The 19,918-nt window shown below is 44.3% G+C and overlaps 1 long non-coding RNA gene across 1 annotated transcript in view; it reads right to left on the bottom strand.

Annotated features, from left to right (window-relative positions):
- Nucleotides 1–8,145: 8,145 nt before the first annotated feature.
- The window catches only part of LOC117802661, a 33,139-nt gene continuing 21,366 nt past the window's right edge, over nucleotides 8,146–19,918 (bottom strand). The window contains exons 2-4 of the long non-coding RNA XR_004626065.1: nucleotides 17,454–18,405; nucleotides 11,556–11,655; nucleotides 8,146–8,999 (exon numbers count right to left, since the gene is read on the bottom strand). This is a non-coding gene — a long non-coding RNA (uncharacterized LOC117802661). The remainder of the gene's footprint in view (nucleotides 9,000–11,555; nucleotides 11,656–17,453; nucleotides 18,406–19,918) is intronic.

Below are 19,918 nucleotides of genomic sequence, written 5' to 3'. Positions count from 1 at the left end.
ACCTGAAGATCTGGCTCTTCATTACTTCTCCGCGGGAAGGTGGGAAAGAAAACTGCCGGGAGTCAAAAAACGTAAAAGGCACCCTTACATGTTTGTACAGTCTTGAGATGTCAGTGTACGTATTTTCTTACTCCTTTTGAATAAGCTGCCACCACTCCCTTCAGCTGCGAGTAGAGAGAGGGTAAATACTGGATTTGAGTTTCTGTTCTAAACACAAACACTCTGAACTTATGTGGTTTAAGCAGTAACATCCGCTCTTATTTCATTGGGAAAATCCTCTTGTATCCGTTCCAACCATATCTTGAACCCAGCCAGATGGAAGCAAAAGGGTAAATTAAGTGTGGATGGAGAAATAGCGATTTGTATAATTGCTATGTTTTTTCATATTGCCTCTGAAATAGTTGTGTTTCTGAAACAGAAGGAAGTTGAGGGCAAGTCCCTAAGGGTAACTTCCTGGAAAAGGAAGATATGAGTGTTTAGATCTGGGGGAGGTCTTGAGATCCTCTGTTGTCCAGTCGCCCCGTCCCCGTATTTCACAGAGGGGCGATGTCGAACTGGTACCCGGAGGAGAGATGGAACAGGACCCTTGACCTTCCTCACCAGCTGGAGGCCCAGGTCCTAGGCTCCCTCCACACCCTGTGACTTGCATCACTCCACCTCTCAGTCAGCTATTTCAAGATGCTACGAAAACTGTACACAGGACTGTTTCCCTCGTTTTAGATTTAATTAATTCTCAAGTAGTACTTTGGAACAGACATGCGTTACTAGTTCTTTGGAAGCAGTTCTTGTGGAGTAGAAGTGTTGTTTAAGGCCCTTCCACACCACCGGCCGTCAGTTCCGCCGTAATTCAGCACGGCAACTCACTCGAGCAAACTGATCATTCTTTTGTACTTTCACGGGGTTTGTTTTTTTTTTTTCTTGAATTTTTTTTCATCTCCCTACTGTCTTGGTCCTACAAGAGGACATTCCTTCGTATGAGCAGCTAGTAGCTTAATTTTTGGAGTCTGATTCCAGCCCATCAGAGCTGAAAGAAGACTCATTCAGGAGGAGAGAGGAAGGGTTGAAGTCTGTTCATTCATATGGACAGAATCTCCATAAATTTCTCAGGAGCGCTCCCTCCGAGCCCCTGCTATAAGGCGCTATGAGCTACACAGTACCAATTTGTAATCCTTACGCTAATTTGCATGAGGGGCTTTTTTCTTCCTCCTATTTACTTTTCTTCCTTCCAGAACCGCTGGGCTTAATAATTAACTTAATGAGGTGGTGGTTATTACTCCGTCCTTTTTATTGTTTAGAAAAGATAGAATCAGTGAGCTTCCACAAATAAACAAAGGAAACTCATATACAAAGAACACCAGTGTGGGTGAGATCTTTATGCCATAGGTGTTCCAACACATTTGGGGGGGTCTTATCACATTTTAGGGGATCTAGCTTGGGGATCTAGCTTGGAGACAAGCGCCCCAGGAGGGCCATTTCCAAAGAATGCAGCTACATTGCCCCCTAGTGGCTATAATGATTTTTTAAAAAAGAACTTTTTGTTGAAACCCCCTGACCCCCTGACCCAAAAATTAAGGTCAGGAGTTCCCTTGAGTCAAGAAGCCCTTAGAGAAAGTCCTCTAAAGCATCCAAACACTCTTGCTAGGCACAGGTACTCCCAAGAGAAGCAAGATGTGATCCCTGTGTTCAAGAAACTCACAGTCAAGTGAGGTCTAGACTGCCTCTCACCTCCATCCCAATCATTTCAATACAATCCTTGACTGGGCGGGTAAAAATCTAATCTAATCGTTAATCTTCCATGCACAGCTGAAGGGTTCTGTTGTCATGTGGGTATGCTGATAGGAGTTCCAAAACCATGCTCATTAGGCACTTCAACAATTTCCAGTTTGGGATTCTATACAGTGCATTTAAAAATTCGTGCCCTTAAGCAATGGGAGAGATCCTTTCCAGATTTCTGCATGCCCATTCCATCCTCGTTCTGTTGCCTACACCTGAGTCAACAGTACAACTTTATAGACGCTTATCTTTCCAATGCATCCATTGTTCTAGAAAACACTACTCTTTTTTTTCACTCGTACGCTCTCCATTTAAGTCACATGAAAGTAAATTACTTAACTTCACTTACAGGTACAACTGGCAGAAACAGGTTTGGGGTCACACACTATGGAGCTCAGTAAATATCCAGATTTAGGGGTGGAAATGCAGGAGGGCGTGGGCATCTCAGTGCGTCCTACGATCAGAGAACATTCATTTGGCTATGGGTATCGGTCATTCTCTTTTCGAGAAGAAATGGAGGGCATGGATTAAACAGTGAAACGAAAGGATGTTGTGGGAGCACAGAGGAGGGACATCCAGTTCAACTTTGGAAGATGTCAAATTTTCCTGGGGAACAAAATACATGAGCTGAGACTCAAAAGAAGGGTAGGGTTTTGCCCACGCTCCCCTGTCCTCCCCAACATAGGCGTGTGTGTAAATGTGAAAGTGGAAAGGCACAGAGCTGCATGAAATCACACGGTATGTTCAGCAAATTTTAAGTATCTGTATGGCCGAGTCCAAGAGATCAAACAGAAGAGCAGAAGGCTGTAAGGGGGTATGCCCTGCGATCCCACAGGGATGGGACTTTGCGTTCTCTTCGTCATGCTCATCAGAGTGCATGAGCCACATGGCTGGCCTTCCATCCGTTCATTAGTCATTACAGGACACTTCCCACGTCCAAGGATGAAACGTCACTGTCCTGAGGGTCCCTGGTCTGGTGAGGGAGATGGAGATGTACACAAATAATTCTAAGGAAACGTGGTAAGTGCTGGAACAAAGGCATATTCAAAGTAACAAGGAGACGGAGGATCTCAAAGAAGGCAATGACTGCTGGACTATGAACAGGTTCTAATGGGCGGTGATGATTTAACTTCAGTTTCAAGGATAAGCCACATAGAAGGGTGATCTGTCACCACACTGATGTTCCTGCCGCCCCACCACTCCCTGGGCTCCTTCCTGACGCAACCCAGCCTTCCATAAAGACCCAGACAGAGCAGAGCAATGCCTCAGCCAGCCGGGGCGCGGAGCAGCTGGGACCCTCCCGCCGGAAGCCTGTCCATGGAGGAAAAGGCCACACTCCCAGGCATAAGGGGCTGGAACCCAGTCCATAGGTTTTATCTACTTTTATTGGTTTAAAGAGAAGTACATTTATAAGTACACACGTACCTCATGCAAAATGGAAACATTTAGGGTAGTTAGGGAAAGTCACTCCAAAATTCAACAAACCTCAGTGGAAACAAGTTCATTTTGGTCACTGGCTGAGTTTTCAGCCTTCAACCATTAATTTTAAAAGATGCTCAGCAAAGTGGAAGATAATGTAATCCCTGTCGCTTAGAGGCTTTAAATTATTAGAACAATTTCTAACTAAAATTATTTAACTATTAACTATCTAGGTAACAAATTATATCCCTTAAACTTTAAATTATTAGAAAAATGTCCAACTAAACTGAGTGAAATTTTTAAAAATGATTTTATTTATTTATTTGACAGAGAGATTGAGCATGAGAGGGGGTGGAGGCAGAGGGAGAAGCAGACTCCCTGCCGAGCAGAAAGCCCGATGCAGGATTTGATTCCAGGACCCTGGGATCATGACCTGAGCTGAAGGCAGACGCTTAAGCAACTGAGCCACCCAGGCATCCCTAGACTGAGTGAAATTTTAAGACATATTTTAAAGGAAAGAAGGGAGCAGGAAGAAAGAAAAAAGAAAGAACATAAAAGAAGCAGAAAGAAGTGGAAGTTGTGATATTTGGCCTAAAAAAATTAAGAAATATCACGAAAGATGACATATTCAGAGAAATTAGTTATACTTTTAGAAATGTCTTTAATTATGAAAGGACAGAAATGTTCCATTCAGAAATAACTTACATTGAGTTATATGGTAAGTGCTCTTTTCCAACATAACTGAGAAATACGGTGGTATAACAAATTAATATTATAATTACTAGAGAATATCAGAGATACCATAAGTGGTTAATTTGCAAATAATTGGAATATAATATGTTGAGCATAATTTACTGTGTGTCCTCAACCTTCTACAAGGATTTTATAAATTTCACATCATGTAAAGATAAGCAGTAAAAAAAAAAAATCAGTATATTCTCTCTCTCCATCGCTTTTATTTAAAAAAAATTTTTTTTAAGTTTATCTATGTATTTTTTTAATAAACTCTACACCCAACATGGGGCTCGAACTCATGACCCAGAGATCAAGAGTCACACGCTCTTCGGACTGAGCCAGCCAGGCGTCCCTCTACCTCTTTTAAATAAAGGTATGAAAATCCTAACTTAGAGACCTCGGGCTTCCTGACAGTATCATAAGAGAATTTTTATGGGTACTGAGCATTTTCTGAAAAAGTGGTAGTTCTCTATGTATATTGCTATTTTTCAAAGGTCTTTAGATGCTGCTTTAAAGAATAAAATTCAAATTCATTTAAAATGTCATCAAATTTATTTCCTAATCTTTATGAAATATTTTCAATCATCAGATACTAAAAATACAACTGTAGTCATAGGAGAAATCAGTCTCCTAAAGAAAAATGGACAACAGTCCCGTTATAATTAAAATCATAAATATTGGCCAAAATTGTTATATGCACAGCTAACACAAACTTACGCTTGAACCTTGAAATCCCTCTATTTTCAAAACACTGTCTTTTCTTAATTATACCCCCGCACACACACACACAGAGACACTCGTTTTTCTTTTGTTCACTTTTAGTCTAGAAAGACAATTCTGCTCTGGAAAGGGTGGGAGTGTTTGAGCCCTCGTGGTTCTCAAACTTCACTGCACATTGTAACTGTCTGAGGGTAGTTGACTAACTAAATCAAAGTCAGGAGGCGGAGTGGGTCCCAGGCATCAGTAGTTTTACAAGTTTCTCTTTAAGAGAATCATTGGTTCTCAAAGGGGAGGGTACATCGAGGTCACCTCTGTTAAATTACAGATTGCTGCCCCCCCACACACACATAGTTTCTCATGTCAGACGTCAAGCTTAGGACACAGAAACTGCATTTCTAGCAAGTTCCCAGGTGATGCTGCTGCTGCTGGTCCGGGACCACAGTTCTGCAGATCACTGCCTTTGACAGAGGTCTTCCAACTGGCCCACATATTTCAATTTGTTATAGGAAATTTAGAAAATAAGTAGAAAGAGAAGAAACAGGTGTACTGGGAAGACAACCTTGGATAACATTCTTAAAAATCATCCCACTACCGAGAATAAAATGTCTCACAGTGTGAATGGGGAAGGAAAACGATTTTGCCAGGGGTTCTCAGCTCTACTAAAATCACACCGGAATCATACCTTCAGCTCCCTGGGCCCCTGCATACTATTTTACGTGTGTATTCGGTTGAACGAAAAGGGAAATATGTTACAGGTACGAGAGCCAGCTTTCTCAGTCACTGAAAAAAACCTACAAATGAGGAAAGGAGAAAGCTGGATTGAACCTGGTGGTGTTGGGCTGGAAACAGAGATACCAGTGTGGATTCATAGGTTTTTAATATACATACATATCAGCAGATACAGAAATATAGATGTGTATGGACAGACATGTTATATATAAACATGCTTAAATTTCCTAGCTCTGCCCACCAAGAGAGTCTAAAAGCACTGACATTACAGCAGCAAGGAGCACACCGAGTGCCCAGATCTCGGTTTCTAAATGTCATTCTCCCATAAAAGGAACCCGCGCCCCATGGAGAATTGGTTGAGTCTGGGGCGGGAAGAGTACAAAATGAGGCTGGAGCGTCTCATGGTACCAGAAAGTAAGAAAATGCTAACAAACAAAAACAAAGCCAAAAAAAGCAAGCAAACAAGCAGGCACACCAGAAGTCACGGGAGCCCCCCTGGGAGGAGTCCCAGGGGCCAATGCTTCCTTCCATACCAGCATTCTCTTCCGTCCTGCGATGTTGCTGCATCGCAAGGTGCAAAGAGGGCTTTAACAAAATGAGATCCTGGTAAATCAATGTTAGGATAATTTAAATGACATATTACCTGTACTTTCTGTCCACACTCACTACGCATTTCTCCGATATGTTCGTACTTGAAATTTTCGTCTCTACGACCATGAGGTCCACCAAGGTGGGCATGTTTTATCAGCAAAACTAAAACTAAAATGCTAACACGTTGAACGTGTATATACTTGCATCAGAAAAAAGCACTTGAATCTAATAGGAGATGTGAAATTATTATATTTAAAAATCCTACAAAGCTATTCTAACGGGAAGCAATTATTTTAACTCATGTGTCACGTTCCATGCCTGGTGCTGTTGACTTACGTAGTACATTCACACGACACAAACATTCACAACAAATGACGGAGCTATGAAGGTCTCACGGAATAATTCATTGTGTTCTTTATAAGCAAACTTAGAAAAAATCATCTGTGGGATTCTATAGACTTTTCCCTGCCTAGAAAAACCATATTCTAACACTTAGTCCCAGTTATCCATGCTATTCCTTAAACCTCCTGGCCTCGGACCCCTTTCTTCATATTAGAACTCTGCTGAGAAAGCATTAGTTTCTCCCGTTCGTGGACTAACGACTGGGTTCTTTTAGAAGAACCGATTCTGGGCTGGTGCAACAAAGTGAGGCTGAGCTGCTAAGATTAACTCGTTGTTTTAGGCCCAGTGCCTGGTTGGCTAAGTCAAGACAATGAAGTTAATGCACAGAGCACCTGACACTCGCCTAAGTGCTTTACATGTATTCACTTCCTTAACCTTTGCAACAAGAAGCTTGTAATACTGCCTCGCTCGTTTTACGGAAGCAGAAATGAGACCTCAAGAGGTTAAGTATCTAAGTCAACGGTGGAGCCGGGATTCAAACCCAGGGTGTGGCTCACCAGCCCTGCTCCTAACACGCAAGCCTGCAGCCCACCCATGCCTGTGCATGAACCAGTTCTTTAAAAACGTAATGAAACAGAATACTGTGCATTAAGCTTGGAGTTATTAGTAGAAAAGTCATCCTGCATACGTGAAAAGAGAAGCATAAATGGCTTGAGAGATTATATCAGTATTTTCTTATTTATTGCTTTAAAGGAAATGGTCTTACAATTCTTTTCAAATAAACTCTGACTAAGCCCTGGCTCCTGAGTGAAGCTTCCAGACACAGTTGCTAGGGAAGGGCATTTGTATCTACCAGCTTCGTGCACACATGCTCATCTGGGGAACGTCAGAAACAACTGTTTCTCTCACGTAGATTTAGGGGATCCTGGAAGGTGTGTTAGTTAATAACGTCAGTTTGCTTCGCAAACCCTTCACTGGAGACAGTGTTTCTGCAGTTCTACTGTGTGCTCTCCCTGGGCTGAATAATCAGGCATTTCCTATCAGTTAAGTGGAAAGGAAGGATCTTGATTTCTTTCAAAAACAAAAACAAAACTCGCCTCAGAGCATGTTAGTGACCAGCCTTCTTTCCTTGCTAGGCTCCAGGACATAGGGAATAGACTAAGTATTATTTTTAAAATCCTGAATAAGGGGCACCTGGGTGGCTCAGTCAGTGAAGCCCCTGCCTTCGGCTCAGGTCATGATCCTGGGGTCCTGGGATCAAGCCCCACATCAGGCTTTCTGCTCAGCGGGGAGTCTGCTTCTCTCTCTCCTTCTGTGCTCTCTCTCTTGCTCTCTCTCAAGTAAATAAATAAAATCTTTAAAAAATAATAAAAAATAAAATAAAATCCTAAAAGAACTCTCTGTCCTATCGGCCAGGACAATCAGAGTTCGTCAAGTGGATTCCTATAGATTCAACCTAAACTCTGGAAAATGGGAAAACTCAACAAGCAGGAGTCGTTTTTAGCTCTTTCACTGCCTGTGGTGGGAGCGTGGTGATCTGATCACCTACTTTTACTTACAGTAAAAGAGACTTAAAATCCCCAGAACTTTCCAGCTGCACCTGGAGGGAGGGGCTGAAGACATGCGGATTGCTGAGCTTGAGTTTGACTTAACCTCCTTGGGTCAGAAGGTTGGCAACGTGGTCTGGGCTGTGCCTTGAGACAGAAGAGAGGCTTCGAACAATCTCTCATCTTTTCCTTTTCTCTTTTCTTCCTTTTCTTTTTTTTCTTATAGTTTCATTGAAATATAACTCACATACCATAAAATTCATCTGTTTTAAGTATACATTTCAGTGGCTTTTATATATTTATATATAAAGTATATATATAATTTATATATTTTTTATATTCAAAAGTTGTGCTGTACACCCATCACCAAAACCCAATTTAAAATATTTTTATTATACCCCAAAGAAACTCCACACTCCTTGGCGCTCACCCCACAATTCCCCAGTCCTCCAGCCACTGGAAACCACTAACCTCCTTTCTATCCTTCTAGATTTGCCTATTCCGGGTATTTCCTACACAATATGTGAATGTTCACATCTGACTTCTTTCCCTTTTAAGCATAATATTTCTAGATTCATCCACGCAGTAGCATTCATCAATACTTCACTTCTTTTCTGGCTGACAGTCTCCCATTATATGGAAATCCCGTGTTCTCTTTATCCATTATTGATGGACATTTGGGTAGCTTCCACCCTTCAGCCATTGTGAATTGTGCTGCTGTGCACATTTCTCTTGGGTACGTATCTAGGAGTAGAACTGCGGAAGGGCCAGACTATTTTCTGAAGTTGGCGGCCCTGTTTTACATTCCCACCGGTGGTGTAGGAGTTCTCATTTCTCCACATCCTGGCCAATGCCTGTTTTTGACCCTCTTTTTTTTTTTTTTTTTTTTTTTTTAATTAGAGCTGTCCCAGTGGGTGTGAAGGGGTATCTCATTGTGGTTTGGCTGTGCAGTTCCCTGAAGGCTGAGGATGATGGACGTCTCCTCATGTGCTTACTGGACATCCGTTTATCTTCTTTGGAGAGCTTCCTATCTATCCATCACTTGTTTCTTATCTGCTTCTGTCTTCCCTCTCATGGGAAAAGGTACTGCAACCTGACACTTTTCGTCACTGGCTTTGTTCATGTTATCACAATCCACGAGCTCTAGAAAATCATGAAAACAGATTCATAAAGCACCTGAGACACTCAGTGATTACCTACATTATCAAAGTCTTGATTTTAATAGGGCTCAATATTTCAATAAAGACTCAAAGAGTTCAAAGTCATTGGCAAATGGGCCTCTCTTAGGTCTCATAGACTTAATTCACCCACAGGTCTGTTTTAACCTTCAAGACATTATTCCTGGAATGATGGCTCAGAATAAGGTCCAGCCACAGAATATCAGAGGAAGCATTCAGAATAGAAAGATCAGGGGCACCTGGGTGGCTCAGTCAGTTAAGCATCTCCCATTGGCTCAGGTCATGATCTCAGGGTCCTGGGATTGAGCCCCGCGTTGGGCTCCCTGCTCAGTGGGGAATCTGCTTCTTCCTCTCCCTCTGCCCCTCCCCCTGCTTGTGCGCTCTCTCACTCTCTCTCAAATAAATAAATAAAATCTTGAAAAAAAAAGAATAGAAAGATTAATGAAATAGGATGATCCCATCATGTGACTTTGAGCCTTCCAAAACCCAAATAGGCTGACTGACCACCCCAATTTGCCTGGGACTATCTTAATTTTAAAAGTGAGAGTCCCAGGGCATCTGGGTGGCTCAGTCAGTTAAGGGTCTGACTCTTGATTTTGGCTCAGGTCATGATATCAGGGTCCGTGAGATGGAGCCCTGTGATGGGCTCCGTACTGGGCATGGAGCCTGCTTAAGATTCTCTCTCTCCCTCTCCCTCTGCCCTTCTCCCCTCCTCCCCACCCCCATGCTCTCACTCTCTCTCTCTCCCCCCCTGCTCTCTAAAAAAAAAGAGAGAGAGAGAGAGAAAAGAAAAAAGGAAAAAAATAGTGAAAGTCCCAGGAAGTCCTTTACTATTGGGTAAGCCCAGTTGGTTAGCCCAGAGCCATTGTCATTCTCCTGGTTACATGACCGAGTTATAAATGAGGATGCCGTAAAGAGCAGAGGCTACACACATCTGTAGGCACTGCTGGCAGCATGGGTTTGAATCCTAGCCCTGCCACTTATTTATTGGCTTGCAAATTCTGGCATGCTACATTACCCCCATGAGCCTCACGGAAGCCCAGATGAGATACGGTGAGGTCATATTTAATGTGGTTTAAGTTCAACCATGTTAGGGGGGTGCAATTCATTTACAGCCAACAGTACCCTTGAAAATCCTTCAGATACAAAACCAAGTACAGTTCCAATACTTGATTTAATGTGGTCGATGGTGAAAAATACTTTTACCAGATTCCCTGACTCTTCATTAATCACACTCAACAAATTCCTTACTTTCTTCTATCACCACCCTCATACCTGCCACCAGGAAAAATGGTTTCACTTCTTGGATCAAACCCTTAGAGTCATTCACACCATCTTTCCAAAGTCCTCAGCGGACCAGCGGTGCTGGTTCCAGGCACAACACGTTCCCCTCCCAGGGGCACGCTCCTCCAGCCACTAGCAGGGCCGTTCCCACATGATTTGAATTCTTTCTCTTTTTGTGAAGGACACATGATAGCATTCTTGCAAGTCCAAGATGTGTGTGACGTGACTCTACTGTTCAGTATTTACAGATGGTCCCCGACTTACAGTGGTCAACTTTTTCACCTTGACAATGGTGCGACAGTGACACACTTCAGTAGAAACCATGCTTTGAATTTTGAGTTTGGACCCTTTCCCAGGCTGGAGAGACGCAGTGTGATCCTCTCCCGGGATTTGGGGCAGCAGCCTCCAGGCAGGAACCCCATCACGAGGGTCAGCAGCCTGCACACTTCCCACCATTCTGCCCCTACACAGACATTCCGTTTGTCACTTCAGGGCTCAGTAGATGACATGGAGAGTCAACACTTTATTGTAAACTAGGCTCTGTGTCAGGTGATTTTGCGCAAGCGTGTCGACTACTGTAAGCGTCCTGAGCACGTCTAAGGTGGGCTGGACTAAGCTGTCAGGTTCTGTGAGTCAGGCGTATCAAATGCATTTTCGACAATGGGTTTATTGCAATGTAACCCCATGGGAAGTAGAGGACAGTCTGTCAATTAGTTCCCGAAGGGCTGAATAAGCCCCAGGAGAAAGACCCTCAGAGCTGTCCAAGAAGAGGTCAAAGCCCCCAAATCGTCTTGTGACTGAGGTGATTGGCAGCACCCGGTTTTCCCCTCCTGAGACAGAAGGTGTGTGACCAGAGCTCACTTGAGTTCAATCTGGTTGAATCTGAGATCTCAGGGTCTACTCTGGGGATAGCACGGTTTCACAACTTGAGGTTGGTAAAAACCTAAGGCACAAATACAACAGCCCTCCGCTTATCTTCCAATAGGAGTTGGTAGGAATAGAGTGTGAGGACAGAGTACCATTTGCCAGGAATACTAAGGTATTCCAGAGTTTACCTGGCAGTGTAAAGTGGTACTTTGCCAATGCCATGGCTTTAGAATGTTTTAAATTCTTATTTTTATTTATTCTTTGAGGTGTCCTCCAGTAATACCTCTTAATAAAAGGCAAAGACCCTGTCTCAGCTAAAGTGGAAAGTCCTTATTGGTGAGATATCCAAAGACTATAACAATTTACATACCAATCAATAGACAAATGGTTGAAAAGTCATGGTATGGTCTTGGCAGCTCTTTCTGCCCATGGGTCCTGTCCCCAGGCTTTAATAAAAACATCTTTCTGCACTGAAAAAAAAAAAGTTTTGGTATAGTCTTATATTAGAATACTGGGCAGTCATTAAAAAGAACAAGGTGAAGCTACCTGTTCTAATATGGAACTCTGAGACACATTAAGAAGTTAAACAAAACAAAACAAAACAAAACCCTGGGCTCCTGGGTGGCTCAGTCGACTGGGCATCTACCTTCAGCTCAGGTCCTGATCTCAGGGTCCTGGGATTAAGCCCTGAGTAGGGCTCCCTGGTCAGAGGGAGTCTGCCTCTGCCTCTCCCTCTGTGCCTCCCCCCACTTGTGCTCTCTGCTCTCCCTCAAATAAATAAATAAAATCTTTTTAAAAAATTAAAAAAAAAACCCAAGGAGCAGAACAGGTGCATTTACCAACTGTGTAAAAACAAAAAGGGGAGCTATGGAGACAAATACACATAGATAGGTTCACTTTTGTATCGCATATCTCTGGAAAAAATAAATAGAAAGCTATTAGCAGTGGTGGCCTCTGTGTTGGCCAAATCAGGGGTAGAAGAAAGGCTTAATTTTCATGGGATATTCTTTTATGCTGTTTGAATTTTTTTTACACATTCTTGTACTACATTTTTAAAAATAAGAATTTGGAAGCCCAATCATTAGGAAGCTAAAAAAAAATCTGCCTCTCACCTGTATTAAAGCAGGATGGTAAGTACTAGAACTCCTACTGCTCTTTGTTTTTCTTTTCTAGCAAAAGAGCTTTGCAGTCATTAAGTAAAGTAGTCCATATTTGCGATGGACAATTTCCCACACTATTGAAAGAAATGTTCCAATAGTCTTTCAAAGACAAAGCGTAAATCAGTTCATTGTGGTGCCTGGAGTCACAATAGTCCTGCTCATTTTATATTAATCCAGTAGAAATTCTCACTTGACCCTGAGAAAATGAATGTGTAACAAAGGCTGAAGGGGAAAATGACTTCATAGAAACAGCTTCAAATTTCTATTAGTAGCTAAGATTAAGCCAATTATTCAGAAAACGATTGGAGCCGGAATGTACAGTCACAGAAAACCTGAGTCGGGAGTGCACCTGGCTGATCAGAACCGGGGGAGATGATTGTCTGCGGGGAGGAAAATTGACAGCTTACGTCGGTCCCTCTTCCATCCCACAAGCCGCACTGAGCCCTTACCTGGGCACAGGGCAAGGTATGTCATCTTCCTAGCCTAGAATCCATTTCCTCCTTAACTGGTGACAGCATCTTTGGGAACCTGCTCTCTGTTCATGTGGTTTCTTCAGCAGGGGCTAGCCTTTGTATCCTGTCCCACCCCGATCACCACCAACCACAGCTACAGGGGGGTTCCTGGTATAATCTAAGCCCCTGGCCACAGTGACATGCGTGGGACTCGAAGAAAAGTGATCTGTGGTTCTGTGGAACTACAGAGAGGAGGACATTCTCCCCACTCCATCGAGGCTGCAGCTGTGAGAATGTGAGCTCAAGGCTGCTGGGAGCTGACAAAGAGGCCAACAGAAACAGAAGTAGAGCTGAGAGCGACAGAGCCTGGGTGCTGTCATCCAGATATTAGATCCAGCTATACTGAAATAGATCTAGTGCTGGGACCTAATAATAATTTCCTTTCTTTGCTCGAGTCAGTTTGAGTAATACATGTCGCTTGAAACCAGAGTGCACCTCACAGATAGAGGCTGAAGGAGCTCCAGGGCTCTGGGGAGAAGCAGACATGTACCTGAGAAGGCTGTTGTCTTGTGATGGATGCCATGACAAGGTCTGCGCCTGGCGCTGGGAGCACATGGAAAGGCACAGACAATGTGGTAAGACGGCTTACAGTTTAACGGATCTTAGAGATGATCTGAACTAAGCCTCTCGTTCAAAGACAGGCCAGACTCACCCAAGAGATGCAAAGTAGCTTAGAACAGTCCTGAATGGTACTCCACCCCTTGAGAGTAAAGCGATTTTTTTTTTAAGATTTTATTTATTTATTTGACAGAGAGAGAGGCCGCGAGAGAGGGAACACAAGCAGGGAGAGTGGGAGAGGGAAAAGCAGGCTTCCCGCTAAGCAGGGAGCCCAATGCGGGGCTCGATCCCAGAATGCTGGGGATCAGCGTCAGCTGAAGGCAGACGCTTAACGACTAAGCCACCCAGACACCTGAGAGTAAAAGCAATTTTTAAATAGCATTTCTTCCTGATAACCAAAAATTATACATAGTCATTGTAGAAAACTTTAAAAATTATAAGAAAGGCCAAAGAATAAAATAAAAATCACTCATAATCCTTACTCATCAACCAAAGATAGCCACTGTTGTTACAGTTTTGGTCAATACCCTTCCAATCTTTCCCCATGAATTCTTTAATTTTTTTTTTTTTTTACAAAAATGGAATCATACTGTTTTGTAATCTGCTTCTTAAACTCAACAGTACATTATAACATTTACCCATATTATTAGATACTCTTCAAAAAACACTTAATTGGCTACATAATTTATTTATCCAGTCTTCTCTTGGATGCTTAGGCTGCTTCCAATTTTTATGACTATATGCAATACAGAGATGCTGGCCTTACGGATCAATCTTTGTGGCCACCCTGATTATTTCCTTAGGACAAAGTTCCATCCAAGGAATTGCCAGATCAAAGAGTTCACATGGTTTATTTTATTTTATTTTAAATATTAATTTATTTATTTGAGAAAGGGAGAGTGTGTGCACAAGCAGAGGGAGGAGCAGAAGGAGAGAGAGGCAAACCCAAGCAGACTCCCCGACTGAGCAGGGAGCCTGATGTGGGGCCCAATCCCAGGACCCTGAGATCATGACCTGAGCCGAACAAAACAAGAGCCAGATGCTTACCCAACTGAGCCATCCAGGTGCCCCAAGAGTTCACCTATTTTAAAATAAAGCTCACATTTCAATTTTAACCCAAATAGGTATGTATTTTACAGCACACACTTTACCTTCTAGAAGGGGCAAAGCAGTTGCACACAAGAAGCTGCTTGTGTTATAATTGTAGAGATGATCTTCGTAATGAGAGTGTGAGGGAGTAAGTTCCCTGAGACAAGCAGACCATCTTCTAAGCAAGAAGGCCGTGGACACACAACTTGTACCTGTCCACGTGTAATGTGTTATCACGTCTACGCAGTACAGGATTCAGAAGACAGGTATAAACCTGGGGAGGGCTCCTCCACCTTTTGTTTTAAATCCATCCGTTACACCATCTGCGTCCAGAGTCACTGACCCCAAGCACACATCAAATCATGCCATGTCCTGCCTCGAGCTCTTCACGGCTCCCTACTGCCTCCCGACTCTAATTCCTTCGAGTCCCTTAAGACAGAAGCCGTATTTCGAGCCTTTTCTCCCCCTTGTCGCTTGTCCCGTGCACCTAATGCTGTAGTCATGGCCGCTGTTCGCTGAGGGGACTACACGTGTGACCTGCTCTGCGCCTCGACGCACGCTGTTTCCATTTCCTAGGACGACATTCTCCCCCATCTCTACTGTTGAAACCCTCCCATTTTTCAAGGCTCCCATGCCCACTCCCTCTGCCAAGCTTTCTGGGCTTGTGCCAGCAAATCTCCCTTTCCCTTGGTTGAAGTTACAGGTGTCTGTGAGGCACCAGAAGCCGCCATGTGCCGTGGGCTCCTTGGAGGCAGGACCACATCTTACGGTGCCTCCGCTCACCAACAGCTCTGTGCCTCGGCACGTACGTCATCAATGAAATGGTCATGCAATAGTCTTTTTCAGGCCTTAAACTTATGTGAAATGGCATAATCCAGTAAAATTGCATTTAGTTGAATTATTCTCCTTCCTTCTGTTAATAGGTTAGCCATTCTGTTCTGGAGCCCAAGCCTTTCCAGGCAATCAGAAAGGGGCCCATTCTCGGTGGGTGGGGTGTTGTCTGCAATGAACCTCAGCTTGAAATACAGCCTGTCGGCATTTACTGGCCGTGAGGGATTCCGTGTTGTGCTTAACAGAGATTCTGGAGCCTGATTTGAAACTGAACATTATAGTTTACTTCAAGGAAACATGAATAAGGCTCTCACAAAAAAAAAAAAAAAAATTGGGTTAAATAAACACGTTTAGGTTTCCAACTCATGCTTCGCCAACACACACAGCACCTGCGTGTCCAGAGCAACTCTTCGCTCAGCGCGACTCCGGAGATGAATCTCTGGTGGGTACAACTGAGGAAACAATTCTGAGAAGGGCCTTAGAGCAGCTCGCCTTGGTGCGGAGACCTCGGACAGGATGAACCAAGAGGGCCTGTCCAACTACTGAATTGCTTCTTGCACGCCTCACTCCGCCAGAAGCGGCTGAAGAATGCAGCCTGGTGTGTTTGGTTACAATGAGGGAGGCTGACAGCAGATACCTGTCAACAAATCAATCTCTAGGACATGTCCTCGGCTGTCTCAAAATACATAATGTGCAGAAATGCAGGTACAGGGCGCCTGGGTGGCTCAGTGGGTGAAGTGTCTGCCTTCAGCTCAGGTCATGATCCCAGGGTCCTGAGATCGAGTCCCGTGTCGGGCTCCCTGCTCAGCCGGGAGTCTGCTTCTCCCTCCTGCTCTCCCACTCCCCCTGCTTGTGCACTCTTTCTCTCTGTCAGATAAATAAATAAAATCTTAAAAAAAAAAAAAAAGAAAGAAATGCAGGTCCATTCAGAATGTATGCGTTTTAGGAAGCTAGCGTTGGCATCTGAAACCATCGCCACAAGCATCTTGATGAGAAGCTGAGGTCCCTCACAGCCACCTGGGCTCACTGCCTCTTGTCATTTAGGCTCAGACCTGGGTGCCCATCAGGAGAGGGGTCACATCCCATCACCATCCTCATGCCACTGACAGGGCAGGAGGAGGGCAGACCTTTCTAGAAACAGCTGACTTCTATATACCCAGGGAGTTCTGTGTGTCCCACGGAGGTAACAGACAGGAAGCTGGGGCACTCTGGGGCCCAGCCAACAGAACAGGCTTAAGAGACTTCACAAGGGGCGGGACACTTGAGCTGGATTTGGCAGGATTCGCGAGACTGTGGAAGTGGATGGGGGCAAAGGGCAGCCCAGGCAGACTGGCAGAGCATCATGAAAAACCTGCTCGGTGTAGGAATTAAGAGCGCCTGGGTGGCACAGCGGTTAAGCGTCTGCCTTCGGCTCAGGGCGTGATCCCGGCGTTATGGGATCGAGCCCCCCATCAGGCTCCTCCGCTATGAGCCTGCTTCTTCCTCTCCCACTCCCCCTGCGTGTTCCCTCTCTCACTGGCTGTCTCTATCTCTGTAGAATAAATTTTAAAAAAAATCTTTAAAAAAAAAAAAGAGTGCTTCGGGGAAATGCCTCGGAAGCATAAAGTGGCACTCTCTCTCCCAGATAAATAAATACATCTTTGTAAAAAGAGAATATAAATGGGGACACCGGGGTGGCTCCATCGATTAAGCATCTACCTTCAGCTCAGGTCATGATCCCAGGGTCTTGCAACAGGCTCCCTGTTCAGTGGGGAGACCGCTTCTCCCTCTCCCTCTGCCTGCTGCTCCCCCTGCTTGTCTCTCTCCGTCAAATAAAGAAAGAAATAAAATCTTAAAAAAGAAAAAGAATATACATAAATAAAAAAGAGTCCAGGGGCGCCTGGGTGGCACAGCGGTTAAGCGTCTGCCTTCGGCTCAGGGCGTGATCCCGGCGTTATGGGATCGAGCCCCACATCAGGCTCTTCCTGTATGAGCCTGCTTCTTCCTCTCCCACTCCCCCTGCTTGTGTTCCCTCTCTCGCTGGCTGTCTCTATCTCTGTTGAATAAAGAAATTTAAAAAAATCTTTAAAAAAAAAAAAAAAAAAAAGAGTCCATAACCCAATCAGACACAAACCTTACCTTCACTGGATTGTGAGCGCCATGAGGGTGTGGATCCGCTTATTCAGTGATCTCCGTGCCTGTTGCACAGTAGATGCTCGATAAATATTAACTGGATGAATGAGCAAATCTATTTCCACTCTAGGAAAACAAATTTTAAGAGTTCTTAATAGCATCGTGAAGTGACAGATGGAGTTTACACATGTGCGCGCAGCACAACGCACACAGTTGTTGCATCACTGTTGTACACCTGAAACTAGTGTCGTGCTGTGGGTCAACTATGCTCAAATACAATTGTTTTTAAGTCCACAGGGAAGACAGATAGGAGTCTACGGCTACACACCCCCAAAGAGAATAATATGTTCAACAGGGATGGGATGTTCTAAAAATGAAAATACTAAAAATAAAATTTGCAAGTGAGCACAATGAAAATACGAGCAATTTTCTTGATAGTTCTAAAGAAAAAAAAAAAGTGGCCATATAAGTAGCTTTCTGAAGAGGGGACATTTTTTGAAAGAACAGGCCCAGCAGAAAACCTAGAAGAGGCAAGACATTGCTTAATTAAGGACAAATCCCAGAAATGGACACAGCCTTACCCAAACAAGATTAGGGAGACCTAGGCCGGGCTGAGTGGGAATACTGGGGTGGATGGAAGGGCTGTGTCAGCATGACATGGGACCAGGGAGAGATCAAGGAAGGCTACATGGGGGTGGGGGCGGCAGAATCACTTGAGTACCATTCTGCAGTCTTGTTTCTGACAACAGCCTTCAAATGGGGTGTGCAGAGCACTCACTGTAAAGAGGGGCCCTGATGCTCCAGGTAATGAAGAAAACCTGAGGACACACGGCTATTTGAAGGCACTCCTGTCATCTTCAGACAATCCACAGACTGAGGGCTGACAAGATTGCGGCTGTGATTTCAGAGAGGCGACTGGTCACCTCTTTCACCTTCGTGGTCTTCAACTCCTTCCCCTCTGCCTGGAACAGTAGATGCAGCCTTCTTACCTACCTGACTTTATGGTCCCAGAGATCACATCTCCCTTGGGAAGTCTTTCTGCACCCTCAAGACTGCTGAGTGCCTTCCCACCTGCTCTCCCAGTGGGGTCCTGATCTGGAAATGGCCCGCCTGCTGGGTATGAAGCCGTTCATCACCACCCTCCAGGAAGAGCTCCCAGCTATCGTCCTGAGCACAGAGACTAGGTCTTGTTTACCACAGTCTCCCCAGTGCTAGGCCCCATGCCAGCATTAGGTAGTAATGCCAGTAACAACCATAATAATTATATCCAAGATTTACATTAATTTCCTAGGGTTGCAGTAACAAAGACCACAAACTAGGTGGCTTACAACAACAGAAATTTAGTGTCTTACAGTTCTGAAGGCTAGCAGTCTGAAATTAAGGTGTTGGTAAGGCTGTGTTTCCTCTGAAAATGGTGGGGGCATCCTTCCTTGCCTCTTTGCACTTCCGGTGATGGCTGTCAATCTTTGGTGCTCCTTGCCTTGCAGCTACACTACTCCAATCCCTGCCTCATCACCACATAGCACTGTCCCTGTCCATCTTCACAAGACATTTTCCTGTCCTTGAAGGACACTGGCCATATTGGATTAGAGCCCACCCTAATGACCTCATGGTAGCTTGATCACATCTGCAAAGACTCTATTTCCAAATAAGGTCACACGCACAGATACCAAAGGTTAGGACTTCAATATATCCAGAAGGACACAATTCAACCCAGAACACACACACCAAGAGCTTATGAGTAGGGAGTATGTTCAGTGATTCACAGGCATTAACTCATTAATCCTTACAAAGCCCTCGTGAGGTAGGCATGATTACCTTCCTCCTTTGCTAGACAAAGGGACTGAGGAGGAAGAGGGGTGAAATAATGTGCCCAATTCCAAATTTCTAATAAATGGAGGGGACAGAACCTCTCTCCTTTCCCCATCCCTCTTCCTCCTTCCTCCTCCTCTTCCTTCTCCTTCTCCAGTCATTAGAGACCTAACTTGGGGGAATGGCTTCGAGAGTGTTCCTTAAACTTCAATGGGCCTACGAATCAGCTGGTGGTCTTTAGATGCTGACCCAGCAGGTCTGAGGTAGGAGAGGAGCTTCTGCCTTTCCAGCCAGCTCCCAGGCGCTGGGGCTACCGCTGATCCACAGACCGCAACTTGACTGGCAAGAGCACTTGGTCCCCAGGGACTAGTCATAGCGGAATGACTTGGGGGTGTTTTTAAAAAATGACTAATTCTCAGAACTTAGAACCTATTCATATAGAGTCTCTGGGGTGGTGCCCAGGAATCTGTATTTTTTTTTAAATTTTTATTTTTACATGATCTCTACACCCAACATGGGGATGGAACTCACAACCCCGAGATCAAGAGTCGCATGCTCTACCAAGTGAGCATGCCAGACAACCCCAGGAATCTGTATTTTTTTTTATGATTTATTTATTTATTTGAGAGAGACGGGGCATGCAAGTGGGGGGAGGGGCA

This window comes from Ailuropoda melanoleuca, chromosome 6 (genome assembly GCF_002007445.2).
Source record: "Ailuropoda melanoleuca isolate Jingjing chromosome 6, ASM200744v2, whole genome shotgun sequence".
NCBI classification, from domain to species: Eukaryota; Metazoa; Chordata; class Mammalia; order Carnivora; family Ursidae; genus Ailuropoda; species Ailuropoda melanoleuca.
The sequence above is the reverse complement of the archived record's forward strand: the minus strand, read 5'-3'. Positions and strand labels throughout refer to the sequence as shown.